This window comes from Sprattus sprattus (genome assembly GCF_963457725.1).
Source record: "Sprattus sprattus genome assembly, chromosome: 5".
NCBI classification, from domain to species: domain Eukaryota; kingdom Metazoa; phylum Chordata; class Actinopteri; order Clupeiformes; family Clupeidae; genus Sprattus; species Sprattus sprattus.
Window position 1 is genome coordinate 28,308,138 of NC_137924.1, and position 22,718 is coordinate 28,330,855.

Genomic DNA, 22,718 nt, shown 5'->3' on the forward strand with positions numbered 1-22,718 from the left:
CGAACTATTATGCTTAACGCTTCTAATAGCAATGTAGAGTCCACTACAAACACAATAACGTACTGAAACATACTTACTTGTATCATGTACAAACTAGGCACTCAGTATATTTAACACTTAGCTATTGCTGCCACTGAATTGGCTACGAGAAACTTATCAATATCGAACTGTCAAACTGAGGGAGCTGCACGCGTTATTATTAACGGAGTCTTTTGTACAGCCTAACCCTACCCTAGAACCAACAGAGGGGAGGCAAGCACTGCCCCTGCCTCTAGCCAACAGCTGAAAATAGAAGATTCTACAGTTAAGCTAGCCTAGTTAAGTTATATATAATATATGACAATGTCCAACCACCCATTCTGTTAAGCAATGCAATGCTAAGTTTAGTTATGGTTAACACGAAAACGCAAACGTTTGCTGACAACACACGAGTAACACCGTTATGACTTATGATAAAACATTTTGAGGAGTTTACCTTGGCAAGTTAGGGATGAAGCGCCGACGTTAGTTGAGCTGCTGCTGGCATCGAAAACATGACATTCTTGTAATTTTATACCATGTGTGCTCAAGTGCTTATTCATGGTAGATGTAGGCTACTTCCTCCCTTTGAGGAAATACATTTTTTACAGAGGTTACAAGTGACCGTGTTTGCATCCGTTCCGGTGAAATAAAGCCACACTTTAGATCGCTTCTGTCGAGTTGCCATTTCTGCTGCGGTCTGATTATTATTAAGAGTTCGCGCATGCGCAAACGGCACATAGACCCGTTAACAGACCAGCCCTCTGTTCCGTTTTCCCTACCTACCGTACCTACCATCCTTAGTGTGAGTATGTAGGGTGTTCCGTTTTCCGATTTCCCATTTCCGCGTCGAAAAGAAGTATACCCAAAGGACCCGTATCTGTACTCATAACGGTCAAAACGCTGAGTGTGGAAGCAGGGTACACTGTCCATTCTCAACGGCCGCCATCTTGTCAACGTAGCGGAAGAGGCGGACCCAGGCAGAGCCGCTCAGCTCGAAAAAGACGAACGCGGGGCTTGTCGCGATCGTAATTTCCGGTAAGTGCACCAGGAATTTTAGATTTGGAACAGCACTCACCTGCTGAGAATCTGCGTACCTAGTGAGTGTGTACTGTGTACTGCGTATAAGTATAGGTACGGTAGGTACGGTAGGTAGGGAAAACGGAACACAGCGCCGGTTATGAATTTGGCTGACGATTCCAAAGATTCGGCTCATTGGGAACCGGTTCTAAACAAGACCCGGTTCTCGGTTCCTATCCCTACTCGTACAGTTGAGTTCAAAATCCCAAACTTGTTAAAGCTCATTGTGTCAAAGAGAGGTGGTAAGTGGACATAACTAAATGGAGCTGTAATGTTTTACAGTGTAGGCTGAGTGAAAAACAGTTACAATAAAAACACACTTAACTCAAAAATAGTATTGTACCCATAGTGAGGATGTATAATGTTGAAGGAGGAATGTGGGGGGCATATTAACTAGAACTTTCACTGTTAAGAAGAGCCCACCTAACTGTTCCTCTTTTAATTCCTCATAAACATACTGTGGCGCCATTAGTACACATGAGTATCAGCTCAGACTGACATTCCATGGAGCCTGGCTCTTTGGCATTACAGTCAGAGTCAGGCGCGGTTTTTGCATAGAGGCATAGCTAGGCAACCGCCTTAGGCCCCATCCAACTCTAGGGCCCCACTCTGACCGGGGCTGCACATTTTCCATAGGCCTACCGCTGGTAATTGGGGCCCTTTGGACAGTAATTCACAGATAAATGGTAATTTTCATAAATAGTGAATTTTGTATGTTTAAATTGGAAACAAGAACAACACAATACATTACAAAGAAATACAGATTCCATGCACACCCTCTCTTTCGCGTTAAAATGGAATATTCCATCCATGCATGCCATGTGCGCTAGACGAGTTCCAAAACATTCGCTACATTCGCTACGGCGCACTCAGAACGCATTGTGATTGAGCAGTGCCGCGCACATAATATGCACATAATATGCGCAGTGGGTGCCTCCGCGAACGTGCTCCTTGTGAATGACGGAAGCGAGGTGAAATTAAGTGAAGTGGTTTTGACTCGTGAGCAAAGCCGTGTGAACTTTTCGAATTGGCAACAACATGAAGCGCCACTATCCAAGTGGCGCTGCAAAAAAAAAAAAAGAAGGAAGAGGCCCATCAAAAAACAGACGCCCTTCCGAAATTGACCACCTTTTTTAGCGTGAAAACACCGGTCACCACACCACCGGACCCGAATGTTTTGGTGGAGGAGGAGGAGGTGCCGCTGGATCAGGCTGTTGATTCAACAGGAGGAGAAGGAGAGGAGCCTAGCGCATCATGCTCGTACACATGTACACTGATGACAACAGGAAAGATGATGCAAATCCCTCTCATACACATGCATTCTCTATCTCTTTCTCTCTCTCTCTCACAGACGCACACACACACACACACACACACACACAGAGGGACACTCTTCATCACTCACTCAGACCCCTCTCACATACTCATTCTCTTTCTCTCACTCATGCACAAACTTCCTCATCCTCTCTCTCTCTCTCATATTTTCACTCTGTTTTGTTGTGATTGATAATTATTCTTTACCATTAAGTTCTGTAACAATTCTATGTAAAAATGACTGATTGACTCACACAAATGCTCTCTCACACTGCTTTACTTGTTTACATTAATTTATATTTTGGCATTCAGAAGTATATTTTATTTAAAGATATGTTAATTGGTTGCACATATAAAAAGAACAAGCAGCACTGAAAGCTTCAATTTCCTTTTTAAACTACTTTTGTTAAATACATATTTTGCATTTTGACATACAGTGGTGTGATATCTGAAAACTTATTTCTCACATATGAATGTTGAGGGCCCCCTAGCTAAATTCGCCTTAGGCCCCCACATTGCTAAGTCCGCCACTGGTCAGAGTGCAGGTTTGGCACCCTGTAGACCCGGGTTCAAGTCAGGTGAAGTGTCTACTCTCTCCCTTCACTACAAATGGTGTCAGAATTGGGATGGCTTGCCGCGAGGTATGCCCGTTAAGTGTACGAATGACCCCCTTTAGGTTGACGTCTGTGTAAGGGATGGGTGAAAAACTTGTGTGTGTGGGGCGCCCTAAAATGGCAGAAGTACAGTTGGTTGATGTGTGAGGAAGGCCTGAAGTGCAAGAGTGTGCTTCCCGAGGGGGGCAGTGTGACGGAGTGCAGGCGCACATACAATGTTACAAATCTCTCTTTCACATACACATACATTTTTACATCTGTCTTTCAGCTCATAAGGGTTCTTCATATTATGGAACAAATGAAGTAAGAAAGATATTATTTACAGATGAAATGGGTTTGGCCTTCACCCCTCCTTCTCCCATTCACTCCCACCAGTTGGTCTTTGGTGGACAGGCTCTCCACCCACAAGCCTACAACCATCAACTGCCATCTGGTGTGTGATGAAAGCTTGTAGTTGGGAGGCTAGGGATCATTTCATGCCTGTAAGACTGAATGTATATCACTAGGAAACTGATCTGCCGTTACTCCTAAGCTTGTCTGTGCAGGTTCTGGGAAATGAAAGTACATGATGAGGCCTGTCTAGTGATCTTGTGATCCCTAAGGGATAAGTGAATACACAATCCATGTACACACATAGTGCACAGTCCTAAGGTCCAGTTAACAAAATAACACAAAACTTTTGACAAAAAATACTTGTATACCAGTAGCTTTAAAGCAACGGTATGCAACCACTTGTTGCTTTGTTGTATCTGCGTAAGTACAACACATTTTGATATCATATCAAATGGAGTAATGGGCATGGGAAGGAGGACACTTTTCATTCCCACTAACAAGCCATGCTTTACACTGTGTACTTCTGTGTCTGAGATGGAGCACCCAACGGAATTTAAAGAAAAGCTTTCACAGCACAGCACTGCCAACTAGATCACCAGTTAGCATGCTAGCAAGCTTTCATTAGTGCTGGTGTTTTCACAGGTTTTGACAAGGTAGTAAGCTTACTCGTTTTCAATTTAAACTTCGCACTGCTGCTTTAAGTAGTTCAAGAGACAAGTACACCCCTGCCTCTCTACCAGAAACCTGACCCTTTATTAGTGTGCTTGCATCGAATCAGGTCTCGCTCGTTCGAGGTACAGAAGCCGTTCAAACACCAAAACGTCCGGCCGGATCCGGTGCAACCTGCTATATCTTTTCGTGGCGGTTCTCCTTGCCACTCCTTTTTTATTCCTCTTTTTCATCACCTTTTTCTCTCATAGACTAACATGGGGGAATCTTGAGCCATTGTGACGTCACCCACTCTAGGACAAGAGACTTTATTTCTGTAACACGGCGGTGGCATCAAAATAAATAAATGACTAGCTGGGCTGAGAGTTTCAACCTCCTCTTACACAGACAGTAAGAGACAGGGTTAACACAACACACACAGCCATGGAAATGTAAAAAGCAAGTGGAAGTATACAAGACAGCTTGATCAACAACTCATTCGCAAACACCATTGCAACAATATGCAAAGCAACTAGCCTAGCCCCATAGTAAAACAATAAAAGCAGCTAGCTAGCCTAAGCTAAGCTATTAGCATACATGCTAGCGGGAGCTAACATGCAACTGGCACACAGATTAAATGTCTGTGCGATTATTTCAACTGCCATACTGGAGATTTCGGTTCACTACCCCAAGTTTTCGCAAGGTACATTCCAGTATGTTTCAGACAATAAAACCAACCGACACCAAAGAATTTTAAATTTTGTACACATTCTGTTCCAAAGACAACCATAGGCCTACTCATGAGCTGCCTGTATTCCAGACAAAGGTTTGCCTTTGCAAGAAGTAGGCAATCTATCTGGCCAAAAATCGACAATTTTAACAATCCCAACCATCATTGATCCAAATACACCTCTAGGCTATACGTCAATTAAAAACAGCTGTGTAGACCACAGTGATTTTTCAATGTAATTCACATATGATCGCGTTTACATACCTGTTTTCCGTATGAACAAGCCACCGCATTAATTCCCATATTGTTGCAGAGATGTTTCCTTTTACCTAGATCATAATTTCTTACGAAGTGTATCAACACTTAGCTCAGTAAGTCAGTATAACGAAACTCTGGAACTATTATCACCATGACAGCTGAAATGTTTGTGCATAGTAAATATGCAAGTTCCATCATACATCTGATTTCCACCATAGAGAGACAATAAATATATTTACATTTGAAGCACAGACAAGATTTATTGCAGCCGCAACACACACAATTAAAACAAGCAGATTAAAACTCAGCAAATACCGCACAATTCAGGTGCACTCATGGATTAACACGACCTTTGGAGGTAAATTACACATACACAATAAGACAAATGTCACTTGGAGCCTATTTTAAGACTTCTCCAAGCTAAATGTAACACACTAGACCCTTTCACAATAAACAAGCAAACATAAACAGAACAACAAAGACACCGTCATATGTCTAGATGTCAGTGGAGCCAAAATATAATGGTTGAGCTTGGTTGCCATGTCTGATCTTTTGTGTGATGTTATGGCTGCAACGTCAAAGGTCATGGCCGCAACAGAGCAAGCACACTCTCGCAGTTCGTTCACGAAACGCATTCTAGTTTACATCTGTTATTCTGAGTCAGAGACATCATCTAGAACAATGTGAACATATTTAGAAACAAACTACATGTTTCAACAGACAACTGGCACTTATCAGTATCAGGGTTTAAAGCAATGTTGTGTGAAAGACCATGTTAAGAAATGGACTACGTTGTCAAGCTCAGACCATTCAACAAAATGTGAAGTACTCCATCACTAGCAGCTGTCAGGAGGGCAGAAAATGTGTGTGAGTGTCTCATACGGACAACTGCATGCTATACTTGTGAGGGAATTCAAACCAACATCTCGTTTTTTTTAAGTTGAGACATGAAGCTGAAACAGAAGATGAAGATGAAACAGACAGACAACTGCCTGGGTTTGAAGCACATCATCTGTAAAATTGCAACACACTACAATTACTCTAGTAATGCAGAAATCTACAAGTACCCCACCCTTAATTATATCCTCTCCGCCTCTTCTCTTGAATTCGCTGTACCACATAATGTGGGACAAACCTGGGACATTCTTTTATAAGTTATTTTCACACCAACAAAGAATGCCTCTGGGGCTACGTGACCACATTACTAAAACAGATATGTACACATACAAGACTGTGATCAAGAAACATGACCTGTTTTGGCAACAGTGCTACGTTATTTCTGTAAATATGTGTCCACTCCACCAAGTCAAATACATGTCAAAGTTGTCAGTTAGGCCACAGAAACCAATATGGTACCAGCACAATGCAATGTTATGCAAATGTTAACCCTTTTAACAGCCATCCTAAAAATCTGTCACTGAAAATGTTTTAAATAACCCTGTCAGGTCTATTAATGTCAGATACTAAAAAAAACAATGTCACATGGTTTGTCACAGCATAATATGTTAAAGCCAGGCTATTGCTGATAATTGTAATGTGCTATAACACACACACACACACACTCACACACTCACACAAAAGCATGTTCTATTAGCATACAGCAAGAAAGCTCTCCTCTCCCACACAATTATAATTCCAAATACATGCTAACTAAAAGTGTAGTAATAGTAGTAGCAGCCAGTCCATACACCCTCCCCCAACAGACTTAAACACACGCACACACACACATGCACACCAAATACCTCCCCCAAGACACAAACACACGCACACAGTCGGTTTAAGCTATTTGGCTTTTTATCTGCACCTGCTTCCTATGTTGATAACACAAGGGAGCAGGTGTAAAGGTGTGTAAAGGTTAGATGTGAACTTGCCCTCTTTCTCTTACATTAAGACAACAGTGGGGTATGTGCCACAGCAGAAATTCTACTCAAGATTAAGTTATCAAGTTATTCATTCTTTAAGCCAGTGGCGGTTTTAGACTCGGGCCACCCGGGTGGTGGACCGGGGCGGCACTTTTTCAGGTCACGTGAGGGGCGGCACGACCAAGTAAATAAATAAATAATAATCTGGGCCGCGAAGCGGTTTTCTATTATCTATCATATCACTGTGTGGGGAATTGGCGAATTGGCGCCCCCTGCGGCTGCAGGCGCTCCTGCTATCGCCCCTGCTTGCTTGCTTGCCATATCTATGAAAAAGTGGAAGGGGAGGGAGCGCGGGGGAAAAGTTAACCTCTGGGACTCCCAACTGGAACAGACAAGTGGGGGGGCGGGGGGATCCACTGTAGGCTATAGAGCAGTACTCTAATACAATTAGTGGGCGCAAGTCACTTACACCTCGACTTTCTTGCAAAAAACGCACATTCATAATATTATAATTACAGGCCTATAATTCCTGCACGTTTTTAGTTTTTCTGAATTGTGTGAAATGGCTTATACAAATAGGGAATAGGCCTACTGAACGATTATGTGTCACCAAGGGCAAGGTGAATTGGTTTAGTCTTAACTTCTGTACGAGTGAAAGTTTTGGTGGATGGAGAATGTGTTGATTGTCGAGTGCAAAATAATCACAGAGATGGATAGGAAAAGGCAAAAATCCGTCAGGTGCCCAATTTCAGAAAAAAAAGAAAAGAAGAAGAGGAGAAACGAGCAAAACATAAAGGTATGCCGCTCTCTCTGTTTGATTACGGTAGCCTATCCATGAAGTGATGAAGGGCTCAAGTTAATTGGTGTTAGGCTATAACTCTTACATTTGTTAGCTATTCTGCTGCTTATGATTATACAACAATAAATCGGTTTTAACTCAACAAACACGAGATCTAATTTCGCGATAAGACTGTGCTTTGCAACAAAACTGTTACTCGTTCAGTTTTAGGTTCATCATTGACGTTGGACCAATAAGCCAACGGAATGTTCATATCTTCTCTAGGCAGTTTCAAAGACGGAACATTTGCCATTTGCTTTCGTGACAAAGTATAGTTTACCAGTAATAAGTTGAAGTGTGGCATGCATAGAATTTTAGGCAGTAACCAAGAAGCTAATTGTTCCTCCCTGATAGACGTTAATATAGCATTTAATGACAGATACTTAGCATGTAGGCAGTAAGGGCATGTTTATTCCCATTTATTCCCTTAAGTGTGTTATTTAAACTTCTCTCTGAAGGATTTGTGCAATTGTGCAAATGTTATCTTTAATTTATTTAGTTATAATATAAATATATATATATATATATATATATATATATATATATATATATATATATATATTTAAAATAAAATACAAATCGGGGGGGCTCGGGAGGGTGTCTCGCCTGGGGCGTATTTCCATGTAGAACCGCCACTGCTTTAAGCAAACTAGTGGAAACGTCATTAAAAAAAGTGTCTGGAGGGGAGTCATGGGAAAAGGGAAGACAAGATTAGCACAACCTTGGGAATGTAAAGGAGTGCAGCCTCAAAACACCAGTATCTGCTTATCCTGTGACTCAATCCATGCTTGCTTTAAAAGCATTATGAAAACAGACTGTGTTTACATACAAAATAGTAAGGGTGTCACATCAGGGGGGTATTTGTGTATGTGGTTTAGTGACAAACCTGGACAAGTTAACTCTGAGTAAGTGGTACAAAGGCATAGGGCTCCTCTATTAGGGGGTTTACTACCTATTATGATTTAACCAGGTTTGTCACTAAACCACTTACTTGGAATACCTTCAAAGTAGCCTTCACTGGGGCTGAACACAGCAAAACATGGCAAACAGTCAAAACAGCAAACACTTAAACAGAAGCGAGCTGCGCAGCCGAGACGGCCATTCCTTGCATTCTTTTTGAAATATTTGATTTTGAATACCTGTTTTTTCAACTTTATATTCTTATCTTTAAAAGCTGGTTGCACACCATTTCGAGGAATCATGTCATTCAACCTGGAAACTGTGGCATAACAGTGCACACCATTTAAAGATTGAACAGTGTCCCTCTTTTTTTCTTATAATCTGATTCATGCTTCTAACTGATAAGGAATCAGGTGAGAGAGCGAGTGTAACAGGGATCCGTCACTACAGATGAGTCTGTGCTCTGACTGCCACACCATCGACCCCGTCTCTTTGGTGTTGCAGTCTGAGTGCAGGTTTGATACCCTGTGGGGTTGGGTGACTGCTCTCTGCCTTTGCTACAGCGAGGCAAGGCCCTTAAGAACTGATACTTTGAAATGCTACAAAAACATAAACATACAGCGGCCTATCAAGCAAGCTGTAGATAAACGGTATGGATACGAAACTAAAGTTGACTTCATGGACTTAGTATATGAAATATACATGTTTGAAAGGCTATTTATTTCCAAAAATGCAAATATAGGCAGAATAAAGCTACCAAACAATACAATGTCAGAGTCAGGAATTGAACTTGGGCCACTGGATTACTTGTTCAGTGAGGATATAAATGAGTAGAGTAGGACCCACGTGCAGAAAAGCAAAAATCATTCTCTTTTATTTCTTCAAAAAATAAGGAATACAGCTTACAGAAGATTAAGGCATAATCAAAAAGTCAGAGTAATGGTAAAGCTAAGAGGATTTGAATAAAAAAACAGAGAGCAACTTGAGGGAAAAAACTCCCAGAAACATTAAGCATCACTGAAGCCCCGCCTGTAAGTCAATACTTTCTTTACTACGTATAAAATATAGAATTTGTTCTCGAAAACAGAATCAAAACGAAAGCCACATTTTCTTAAACATCCACAGCAACCCATGCAGAAAACCCACCGCAAAAAGTCTGATTTGAGAAACAAATCCGATTTGCCTGCAGCGTTGGATTGTGCAGGGTCAGGGGCCACTCTTGGATGGACTGGTCTAAACAGAAATAACACACGGACAGCGGAACACTGATTATCGTACACTTCAATATTAATTTTGTAATACATTGAGATGGTGTGGATGTAAGGCGCTTCACCTGCATGGTGTTGCACGTGGCGTGTGGCAAGGCTATTATCTTTGGATGTCACGTTACTTCTTCAAGACTAATGCTCGATTTGTCTAAAGCAACTGCCTTTCTATTAGGCCTACTATGATTATTTAAATGATTAAATTCATTAATTTCATATATAACCATTATTAGTAGCCTATATTATTATACATAAATTATTAATTTCGTTTTAATGAGGCAATAGCTGTTAATGGGAGGGGCTACGATTTTGTCAGTTGAAAGTTGACCAATAGGGAAGAATCTCTTTCCCCAATCACAAGACGGTTACATTTTAAATCATGGTCATTTTCAACCAATGGCTGCATTGTGTGTGAGGCTACAGTCAATATGCTAATAGGAGCCTTTCACACCTCTGTCAGCGGGAGGTGAGAATTAACACATCACCCCCCTCTCCCCTCTTGGTCTGTATTCGGGAAATTCCGTGAATTTGCGGCAGACGGAAATTTCGGGGGAATGTCCGATATCAACCAGGAATGCATATCATTCGCGGCAGTATCACAGCGTTTACGGGCCCGATAATCTTGCTTTTCGTGCAGTGACTCCTTGCATCTTTCTGCGTCAAGTGGGAAGACTTTTCCGACGAGCCTTCTTGTGATTCTTTTAGAGATTGTGCTGTGTGCTAGGAAGACACACAAACAACTTGCTTTTCATTGATCTACAAAAATGGAAAGTCTTTTGACTCCCAACAGTGAATCAGGTTGGTAAACAGGTAGCAAGATGTTTTATAAGCTGTGTAATGGGGGCACTATTGAGTCCTGATAAGAGGAGCTTGAGAAGGAGGAATTTTATACTGAATTTTCCTGACTATTATTTGTTCCCTTATAATGTCTGCTTGAAATGGCATCCCTACTTCATACAAATTTTAAAGGGCTAGTAATGCTCGCACCACAACCGAGTGGCCTTCAGTTTTACGAGACATGAGGTAATGTTTCATAAACCGCGGTTAATACACGGGTGCAGTCAATACACGGGTGGGATCAATACAAAGGTTTTGCTTTTCAAAATGACATTCAATACGATAATGCGTTTTATTTATGGTGTAGTTGTCAAGTCAGAGTCCGGACCTGCACCAGCCACGCCCACCTCCGCGCTCTCTCGCTGACACTCACCGGTGTACTGATAACTCACACCTGCACTCTCACTCACTTGCATCGCATTAAGCATTCATATATAAAATATAGAATTTGTTCTCGAAAACAGAATCAAAACGAAAGCCACATTTTCTTAAACATCCACAGCAACCCATGCAGAAAACCCACCGCAAAAAGTCTGATTTGAGAAACAAATCCGATTTGCCTGCAGCGTTGGATTGTGCAGGGTCAGGGGCCACTCTTGGATGGACTGGTCTAAACAGAAATAACACACGGACAGCGGAACACTGATTATCGTACACTTCAATATTAATTTTGTAATACATTGAGATGGTGTGGATGTAAGGCGCTTCACCTGCATGGTGTTGCACGTGGCGTGTGGCAAGGCTATTATCTTTGGATGTCACGTTACTTCTTCAAGACTAATGCTCGATTTGTCTAAAGCAACTGCCTTTCTATTAGGCCTAATATGATTATTTAAATGATTAAATTCATTAATTTCATATATAACCATTATTAGTAGCCTATATTATTATACATAAATTATTAATTTCGTTTTAATGAGGCAATAGCTGTTAATGGGAGGGGCTACGATTTTGTCAGTTGAAAGTTGACCAATAGGGAAGAATCTCTTTCCCCAATCACAAGACGGTTACATTTTAAATCATGGTCATTTTCAACCAATGGCTGCATTGTGTGTGAGGCTACAGTCAATATGCTAATAGGAGCCTTTCACACCTCTGTCAGCGGGAGGTGAGAATTAACACATCACCCCCCTCTCCCCTCTTGGTCTGTATTCGGGAAATTCCGTGAATTTGCGGCAGACGGAAATTTCGGGGGAATGTCCGATATCAACCAGGAATGCATATCATTCGCGGCAGTATCACAGCGTTTACGGGCCCGATAATCTTGCTTTTCGTGCAGTGACTCCTTGCATCTTTCTGCGTCAAGTGGGAAGACTTTTCCGACGAGCCTTCTTGTGATTCTTTTAGAGATTGTGCTGTGTGCTAGGAAGACACACAAACAACTTGCTTTTCATTGATCTACAAAAATGGAAAGTCTTTTGACTCCCAACAGTGAATCAGGTTGGTAAACAGGTAGCAAGATGTTTTATAAGCTGTGTAATGGGGGCACTATTGAGTCCTGATAAGAGGAGCTTGAGAAGGAGGAATTTTATACTGAATTTTCCTGACTATTATTTGTTCCCTTATAATGTCTGCTTGAAATGGCATCCCTACTTCATACAAATTTTAAAGGGCTAGTAATGCTCGCACCACAACCGAGTGGCCTTCAGTTTTACGAGACATGAGGTAATGTTTCATAAACCGCGGTTAATACACGGGTGCAGTCAATACACGGGTGGGATCAATACAAAGGTTTTGCTTTTCAAAATGACATTCAATACGATAATGCGTTTTATTTATGGTGTAGTTGTCAAGTCAGAGTCCGGACCTGCACCAGCCACGCCCACCTCCGCGCTCTCTCGCTGACACTCACCGGTGTACTGATAACTCACACCTGCACTCTCACTCACTTGCATCGCATTAAGCATTCATATATAAAATATAGAATTTGTTCTCGAAAACAGAATCAAAACGAAAGCCACATTTTCTTAAACATCCACAGCAACCCATGCAGAAAACCCACCGCAAAAAGTCTGATTTGAGAAACAAATCCGATTTGCCTGCAGCGTTGGATTGTGCAGGGTCAGGGGCCACTCTTGGATGGACTGGTCTAAACAGAAATAACACACGGACAGCGGAACACTGATTATCGTACACTTCAATATTAATTTTGTAATACATTGAGATGGTGTGGATGTAAGGCGCTTCACCTGCATGGTGTTGCACGTGGCGTGTGGCAAGGCTATTATCTTTGGATGTCACGTTACTTCTTCAAGACTAATGCTCGATTTGTCTAAAGCAACTGCCTTTCTATTAGGCCTAATATGATTATTTAAATGATTAAATTCATTAATTTCATATATAACCATTATTAGTAGCCTATATTATTATACATAAATTATTAATTTCGTTTTAATGAGGCAATAGCTGTTAATGGGAGGGGCTACGATTTTGTCAGTTGAAAGTTGACCAATAGGGAAGAATTTGCCCTTTTGAAACCAGAGCAGTCATTGCTGCAGGCTGGGCAAATACATGAATTCACTCTAAATGGCAGCACACATTATACATTATATCTGTTTATCTCCCTCTGGAACGAAATAATGTTTTCTGATTGGCTGATGGGGTGTACAGTAAGTTCGTGGAACCGCACACCTTGGACGTAGTCCCAGTAGAAAAGTTAAATCGCCGTTCCATATCAATGCTCTTGAATGGTTACCATTGACAACCAACGTAACGTTTATTTTTTGACAGCTAGGATAATTTGAACCAAGATGGCGGCGTGTTGGGAGAAGTTAGTGGGCAATGTTTTATGTCAATTAAGCTATCTACATGACTTTTTATATGTCTAAATTGACTCGTTAGTTGTTTGTGTTCTACACGAATGTTGCAGAGTATTGTAATTCTTAACTGAACGTCTCAAATATTATTTGTAGGCGGCTGCTAGCGCTTAGAAAAAAAACCCATTGAAACAGATGGTAGCTCACACGGCTAACTAGCCGGCTCGATTGTGAGCCTTCGACCAAAATTACTAAACTTGACCTCCCTGTTGCTCTGTCCAACTTCACCATCAACGGAAACGTGGAGTTCAACTGTAAATAGTAAAACCTTATGAACAATCCCTGTGTCTGGTGTCCGTTTACAGTACTTTACAGAGGTGAGCTCATGAGTGTCACTTTGCAGCAACACCCGGGGAAACTAAAGGTCCAGTTCCACGCACTACTTTCTCACTACTTTCTCTAACGGGAGCACTAGGCTTCAAATCAAGAATTCATGAGGTTATTTTGCATATTAAATGTCCTAAAGATAAAGTAAATTCTAAATAATAATAACAATAATAATAAAAACATTTTTGGATGTTGTAAACGGGAGATAAGCGGGATAACGGCTTCCGAGCTGTGCAGTTCTACGAAGTTAATGGACTCCGCTCCGCGTCGTGGTGTTCTTTGCCCCGCAGCGTCCATTAACTTTGTAGAACTGCACAGCTCGTCGGCCGTTATCCCTTACTTATTACACGGCTCTTCTTAATGCTGTAGAATGCTCCATTCACTTAAATGGGGCTTCCCAACATTCTGCGGTCAGTTATTAACCGATAGCTGACCGTTGCTATGCAATAATGACCGCTGTCAAGGAAAGTGGCCTTTTTGCCTCTGATTCACGTCTTTCGTAGCACTCTGCAAGTAGTCCGGTAACTTGTCAATGGAGTTTCAGCGGACGGTTGAGCAGCTGTGTTCTAAAGAATGTTTGTTAAATGTTTGAAGTTCAACGTCTTTGACGAACTATTTCTCTGCTTTCTCCGCTTTTTAATACTAATGGTAACAAATAAATTGTAAAGAAAACACACTGTGTGAAGTAATTTTTTCGTGTTAGCAAGTAGCCGTATAATAAGCGGGATAATGTATAGAACGCCGGTCATTGTCTGGAAAAAAAGCCCCTTCAGGGTGAAGCAACACCCCTCCGCTTCGCGTCAGGTTGCTGTTCGCCCTGTCGGGGCTTATTTTCCCGACAATGACCTGCGTTCTATACATTATCCCTTACAGAATTTTATGATCAACCAGTTAAGTGAAAGAATCACTTCAAAATCATCATTTTTAGTTATCCTTGAATAAATAGAAATGACACTGGACTGCAGGGCAGCAAAAGGGAACACAACTCTGTGACCACATTCTGTTGATAAAGATAAAGCTAAAAAGAGAAAAGTAGCTCACCACACATTTCAGCGCAGATCTGTTGAAAATGTAGAGAAAAATAAATGTTTTAGCTTGAATATGATCACAGAACCCTTTCACCCTTTCATACAGTTTGTTTTTATAGGAAATATATTTTACCTGAAATAGAATAGGCAAACTGCAAGTATACATAGGCACATGATGAATGGAATCAAGAAATAATTATGTCCTGTAATGACAGAAGTCACAATTTTCACAACTTTTAAAAAAATATATATAAATATATATTTTTGAATACAGTACAGTTCAGTAAACAAAATTCATGATACAATGGTTAAAAAATCAAAAATCAAAAATCAGCAAACAAGAAAACAACTTAAATTGAACAAAATACTCACTAGAAGTTGTTATGACATACACTTGAAATGAACCTGTTGCTGACCCATAGATGTTTGAGACTTCACAATCATAAAGGCCATTCATGTCGGATGTCAATCTTTGAAAGTAGAGTTTGTCACCATCTGCTCTACCTCCATCATTGGAGAGAGGACGTCCATTCCTGTGAAGGAACAGAAGAGACACCAGCAGTGTTTTGTTTGTGATGACATTATCACTGATCTAATTTGACTATTGACAAACTATGTTGCTGGGTTAACTGTTTAACGTTCACATTAGCTCTCCTCTGATCTCTGTACTTTCCTGTCATTTCCACTAGTAAACCAACTGTTTATGTTGTGTTGTGTATAGAGGCTAATTGTTGACATGTTACTTGAGAAAGTTAAGAATGATTGCCATGTACAAACACCCCTCCAACAAACTGTACCTTCTCCATGTATAATTTACTGGTCTTGGATTGACATCAGCTTGACAACGAAACACTAGAGATTGACTCTTTGAGGAGGGACTCTCGAGTGTCACATTAGCTGACTGAGGTGGGTCTGTAAGAGAAATTCAGTTGTTAACAGAATAAGTTGAGAATCTCCTTGTGCTGGTGTTTAGGGGGCCTAGCACAATGGCCCGACCTTAAGGTCACATGGGGAGAGAAAAAATGATTTTAGTGCATAATTAAAGATGACCTTTCAAACCTTTCTGTGATGTACTATCATGACAACAAAAACAACAAAACTTATTGAAAAGGCAGTAAAGATATGTTTTTTTCATACACATGTGATATTCTACCACTCTGTTGAAGAACAGTTCAAACAGAGTTGTCAAGGACTGGTAATGTTTCAAAGGGCTTTCCTCTGAGCACTGAGCATCACATTGTATTGTAACTTCAAATTAAACTTGCTTTATTTGGTATTGGTACAATTTCACCAGAAAAACAAGGGCCTGATGTACTAACAGGATTGCGCCCATTTCAGGCGTAAAATAGTGGGTGTAAACATAAAACGGTATTTACAAAGGAGGCGCATTTGAGTAGAACCGCAGATTACTAAACAATGGGTGTGTGCCGCAAATAGGTGGGAGGAGAGGCGTTAAGTGCGCCTTATTATGTGTTCCGTGGTATTTACTAAAACTGCCTGGCGAGATTGCGTCTCAAATTTGCGGGATAATTATGCGCCTCATAAAAGCACGTCTTAACCAGGAAGCGCGTTTTGATTGAGTCTGAAAACTTCGATATGGCTGCAGTTATTAGAGCAAGGCGAAGACACAGAAAAAGACAACGCGCAGAAATATTTTTTTCAACACGACTAACACTTTTCCAATTTCCAAATTGTAAAGCCAGAGCAGCTTATTCATTTCACCTTCCATGTTTATTTTGAAGTTATAACCAAAATAAGTGCCAAGGCAACCAAACGTCTGAACTTCAGTTTCCCCTGCCCTGTCCAGTTTTCAAATGTATCCGGCCGAGAGCAGCGTTTTAGAAAAGCATAGTTTTCAGTGTTGGAATACACCGTTTTAAAGTAAGGGGTGTTGTGTATTCCTACCAGACTATTAAACGGGATGCTATGGGCAGTTAACCTGGCTATTAACTATCCTAGCTATCTCTAGCTTAGGGAACCATCTTAACAGTTTGCAGTTGCCTGTGTGTGATAAACTCATGTTAATATGTGTAAATATGAACTTGTGAACATAAACTTGTTAATATGAAGCTGCACAGGCACACTGAGGGGTAGCTATAGCAACCCAGAAACTCAATGTTCATCGAAAAGTTTAATTTCCCAAAATCAGCTCACCAATAAAGGACAGTCATGAACTTAAAGTGATCACAACTTTTAATGTGGACGGGAGGGCTAAACGGGAAAATATTTATGAGATTCTATATTTACCCGGGTTAGTTTGCTGTAACCTCATCAACCAAAAGCTCTAATTCTAATTTGAACTCATCATCCATGGTGGCAGGAAAATGCAGGCTATGTCTACCCTATTTTAGCGGGGCGCTATTAACACTAACGGGCGGGGTTAGGCGCTAATGACAAGACGACGTTCTTGTTTGATAAATAGGATGCAAAACACCGTGCGGTATTTAGCGCTTTGGCAAAGGCGCAGATTAAGCTGCGGTCGCAATGTTAGTAAATCAGGCCCTAAGTGTTAAGTTTCAGCTCAATCACACCATTTGGTGTGATGGCCTTTTGACCTTCATCTTGACCTTCAAATTGTCCCTGTGGGAAGTGTGAGATGACCTTTCATGAGTTGTAGGCTGGCATGTTGTGTACCAAATTAGAAATTTAAGGGACACAGTGTATATCACACAAAATATATCATTTTCTGAAACCCAGCATCAGCCCTCAATACCTGGCCAGTGGAACTGTTTTAAGTGTCAGTTTGGTAGCATTAATGTGACCATGAACTGGAGTCGCAAAATAGAGGCCTGCACTCAGGGGTACCACAGGACTAGCTCAAAATAATGCAGTACAGAATCTAATTATGATTGTGAAGTGCAGGTGGAAAGAAATGTGTGCAAGATATAAATGTAATTTTAAGGTATGTTTTTTGTTCTTAAAGTGCAGAATATTATATGTATTTGTATGAGAACAGCAAGTTTAAGTGAAATTGGAGAGGAACAGTTTAGTCCATTGAGTGATCTGAAAACATAGAGCTGGAACACAATAGCTACAGCACTGCTACTCACAATGGAGGTTGATAAAGTAAGGAAACGTCCGCTGTCCTTCCAGCGTTGGGTGACTGACCAAACACAGGACCTCCTTGTTGTGGAGGTCTCTGGAGGGCACACCCATGAGACTGCAGGAGACATTCATAGATCCGTCTGGGTTCTCAGTAGAGTTTGTTACTAATCTCACAGATATTCTAAGGGAACTGGCATTCCAGAACACCTCAGCAGGAGGAAGACCGTCATCAGCTCTGCAGGTTGCAAGAGTTGCCTCACTTGTGCCAACCAAAGGTCTTATGGTGGGGAAGTTTATCTCAGGTCGAGCTAAAGGGATTAGAAAAAAAAGGTTTAAGGTTAAAGGTAAAGGTTATATGTAAAATGACATGCAAGATAAGTAGCACAAGTAGTATTTTTGATGTGCTACTCTAAAACTGAATTTGATTCAAACTCTGCCATCAGATACAGTTCATTTAAAGAAATTGATATCTTTTCATATCTATACAAAAAGATATTTACTAACTTTTTTTAATTAACTTTATTTATTTGACACCATTTGGAGCCTAAGGTACTTTTTAAAGGCTACAGGTTTATTATAAATGTACATTATTCATAAGCTGGATTACTGTTAAGCATATCCCACAGTAATTTTTAAGCCCTCTGTTTTCTGAATGAAAGAGTATATATGCCGTAATAGGCGAAACCTACATGTCATTTTACATACCTTGTCATTTAATGGAAATTTTCATGTAATGTAATAATATAAACATTTAAATAAGCCTCCAATGATAACAGGATGAAGGAAAATAATGCACACATATCTTAAAACACCTGAGTCCGTTATTTTATCTGTGGCTGTTTATAAACACTTTCAGAAAACTTTTATTTTGTATTTATTAGCCCATTTATTAAACACTATAATGCACTATAAACACTATAATGCATTTCCTCAGTCATCATGTCCACCTCCGTGGAAATAATGAGGGTGTCAACCATCCACTGCAAACAAGGAACACGGTTCTGTGAGATCTTCCTCAGTTAGGGCTCAAATACACATAAGCGTTTTTGTAAAAACGGGACGCGAGCAAATGCATTGATTCAATGCATTTGCTCGAAAAGTGCGCCGTACCATAGGAATCAATGCATTTGCTCGCGTCCTGTTTTTACAAAAACGCTTATGTGTATTTCAGCCCTTAGACTATCTTTTAAACCCCAGCCAGTAGTCCTGATACCCCCAACCCCATGAATACAGGCCTCTAAAACATTTGCTCATGGCTGGATTCTCTAATTAACAACTTCTCCCGTGAAACAACTAAATTAAATCCCATTAATTTGATTTACCATTACAAAATGTAAATAAATATACCTGTGTCCAAATATTATGATTACATTTTTTTTCACGTCGATTGCTAGGCATGACAAAAGATTGAAGATATAATCTGCATAATTATAGCATCAACAACATATCCAGTCGGATATGTAATTTTTGTTAATGCCATTTCCTTTGATGTATATTCATGTATAATAGTGGTCGGCCGAATAATCGTGCCAAACCCGTCATTTTGAGTTAATCGGCTGATGCCTACGCTCACGAGGCCGATTATCAAAATATGTCTGCAGACATGAAAACTGGATTGATGAACCTCTCCTCTCTTCTCAAGTTAACATTCTGCGATCGTAAGCGATTGATTTGATAGTTATAAGAAACTCAACGTGAGTTACAAAAGGATGTATTTGCTAATGGGCTAGATTCGATTCAATAAGTGGGCTTATGAAAACAGTAGTCCAAAAGCTAGCCTTAACGTTTTCAGTTTACCAACAAAGTTATGGCAAACCAAAGGTTATGGGCTTCTAGCTAACATAATGTTTCTGCACTTGTGTGCGTGTCTTTCTCCCTCTGCATATGCGTGTGTGTGTCCGTGTTTGTCTTTGTTTCAATACAGTAAGCTAACTTGGGGTCTTATCAGTCGTCTGCGATTGAAAAAGCACTTGTTAATTTTAATAATATTGCTGTCACAGATGTGTGTTGCGACTTACTTTAAGACCTGTCCTGCAGCGATAATTTTATGTTTTATGTACTTTTTTATCAACTGTACAAACAACTCTTTAATTGATAGAGATTATTTCCAAACACTGTTAATGACTTAAGAATATAATAATCAAGTGACTTGTTTGAATATATTCCTGTGAATTATGTGCTTATGAAAGCAGGAGCATGGCTTTTCTCTCTGTGTGTGTAACTAGAATATTAGGTGCCACTAAGTCTGCATATGAACAAGAGCATGTTTAGACCAGAGGAGATAAGAAAGGAAGTGTGCTTCTTCCGACCTTGTGCAAAACTGCCATCCTTGCAAGACAGGGAGCCTCGGACGTGAGAAATCCACCACGTGATCATCCCTGCTCAAAGCTAAACTTCTGACTATATAAACTTTGTGCGAAGGGTTTATCATGGCCTTCACTGTCAGCCTCGGCTGGGAGGGGAGCCCAATTGCAATTGTTGTTGTTTGTCTGTCTAATAAATATACTTTCATGCAGCTCCGGAGTCCTGAGGTAACTAGGGTGATTTTTCACCTATCATAATTGTGACGATGTGATCGTCCCTACAGGTGAATATGCTCTCTGGCTGCCACGCCATTGAGCCGGGCTCTTTGGTGTGGCGGTCAGAGCGCATGTTTGGCACCCCGTTGACCCGGGTTCGAGTCCGGGTGGGGTGACCACGTTCTCCCTTCCCTTCGCTAGCCGCTACAAATGGTGTCAGCAGTGGGATGCCCTGCTGTGAGGTCATTGGAAGCGCAACCAGGACCATTGTGTGAGGAACCCCCAGTAATGTTGACCCCATGTGAAGGACCCCATGGTTGGGTGAAGCATGTGTGTGGGGTGCTCTGGATGGGAGAAGCATGATTGGTGTATGCATGATGAATGCCTGTGTGTGTGAAGTGTGGTTGCACTTCCCGAAGGTGAGGGTAGTGTGACGATGTGATCGTCCCTACAGGTGAATATGCTCTCTGGCTGCCATGCCATTGAGCCGGGCTCTTTGGTGTGGTGGTCAGAGCGCATGTTTGGCACCCCGTTGACCCGGGTTCGAGTCCGGGTGGGGTGACCACGTTCTCCCTTCGCTACAATAATGTTTTAGGGAATGAGATCACTGGCAGCAATGTTGACTTTCTCTCGTCTAACCATAAGTTGTGTTATTGGGTGGTACTGTAAGATAATTTCAGTTCAGTATAGGTTTATTAGGAAGAATAGGTACAATCTTTAAAATGTGTTGTTCAGAAACCAAAGTCCTTGAGTGGAAAAGCAGGCCTGTAAAGGTCAGGTCACTGCAACAGTAGCTTTTAGCTGCCCAGGACAGGAGAGAATGTGGCCTATGATACATTGTAGGACTCGAGGGAGATAAAATGTTCAGCTAGTCCCTGAGAAAGAGAGGTGCAGGGGTTTCACACAATATATGTGACATTAATGTCTTATTTCTGAGAACAACAGATAAACCATGTTATAGATCCCATGACCACCTGTTGACCACGAGGGGCCCATGAAATTACATCAGTAAAGATAGACTATAAGAACTGGATTTTCTGTGAAGCACTCCAGACTCCGGAGATCTCTTTTTGTGTTGAATTGATGAAATTGGTCTTGTTGACTGTATTTGTGCTGCAACTTATAAAGTAAAGCTCTACCTTGTTACAACAAAACTTCGTACTGGCTTATTTTCCAAGTCCTAAACCATCTAGCCGAGAATACAAGATTTTCTCTAACAGTACGCCAACTGTTTGAAGACAGTAAACATTTGTACATACAGTAGTTGTTTTATTTTTAACACAAATACTCGTTTAGTTTTTTTGATTACTTGGTGACATTTATTTAAAATAATAAGTAGAGTTCAGATATACATAAGTAAACAGAGACAATGCAGACAATACCGGTGTTAAATAAATGTTAATTTCAAGTTAAAATTGTTGTATTTTATCAGATACCCCCCAACATGATATCAGCATTATATATCGGCCCTGTTCTCTTAATATTGGCATCGGCCATTGAAAAATCCATATCAGTCGACCACTAATGTGCTAAATAGCAGTCGTAAATCGGCTCCATTGGAGTGCACCCATGTTCTATAGGGCTGAATTTGTGAGAAATCGTCGGTGATTGTGTTCACATCCATTCTACAGACATCCTCGGATTTAAATAATTAGAATGTCAATAAAAATTAAGTTTCACATTTATAGTCATAATTCTACGATGCATTGTGATGTCCTAAAATAAATAGTGGATGAATAAATAAGGACTAAACTCAATCGCGTGGATATAGCCATAGTGGAATAGAACCAGGGCTTTGAACCAGAATTTTTTCCCAATTGGTTCGTTCCAAACAGAAACAGTATTTTAACGTTTCCAGTTTTCGTTTAAACCCTAACATTGACGTTCCTGAACCGGTTAGAACAAAAAAATAAAGTTCCTGAACCGGTTAATAGCGTTCCATGTCAGCTGCGGTACATACAAATAAGTAGGCTGATCATTAGGACTTTAAAATTATCTTATATGTCTCTATCCTGTCATTAAACCTTAAAAAAGCACTATAGGCTACATTATGTAAGCGGCATAACTGTAATTCTGACATTTTGTTAGTATTATACATGAGTTAAGACAAGGAAAATGTATGCTATGTTGTTGGGCAAACAAAAACAAAACAGCATTTGGCCAAACCTCGTCAGGGCCTAATCAGTGCATTTTTGTCAACAGAGACAATACAAATATTACAAAACTACAATGGTATCTACAAAGCTACCATTGTGAATATTTAACTCATTAACACATGCCCAAAAC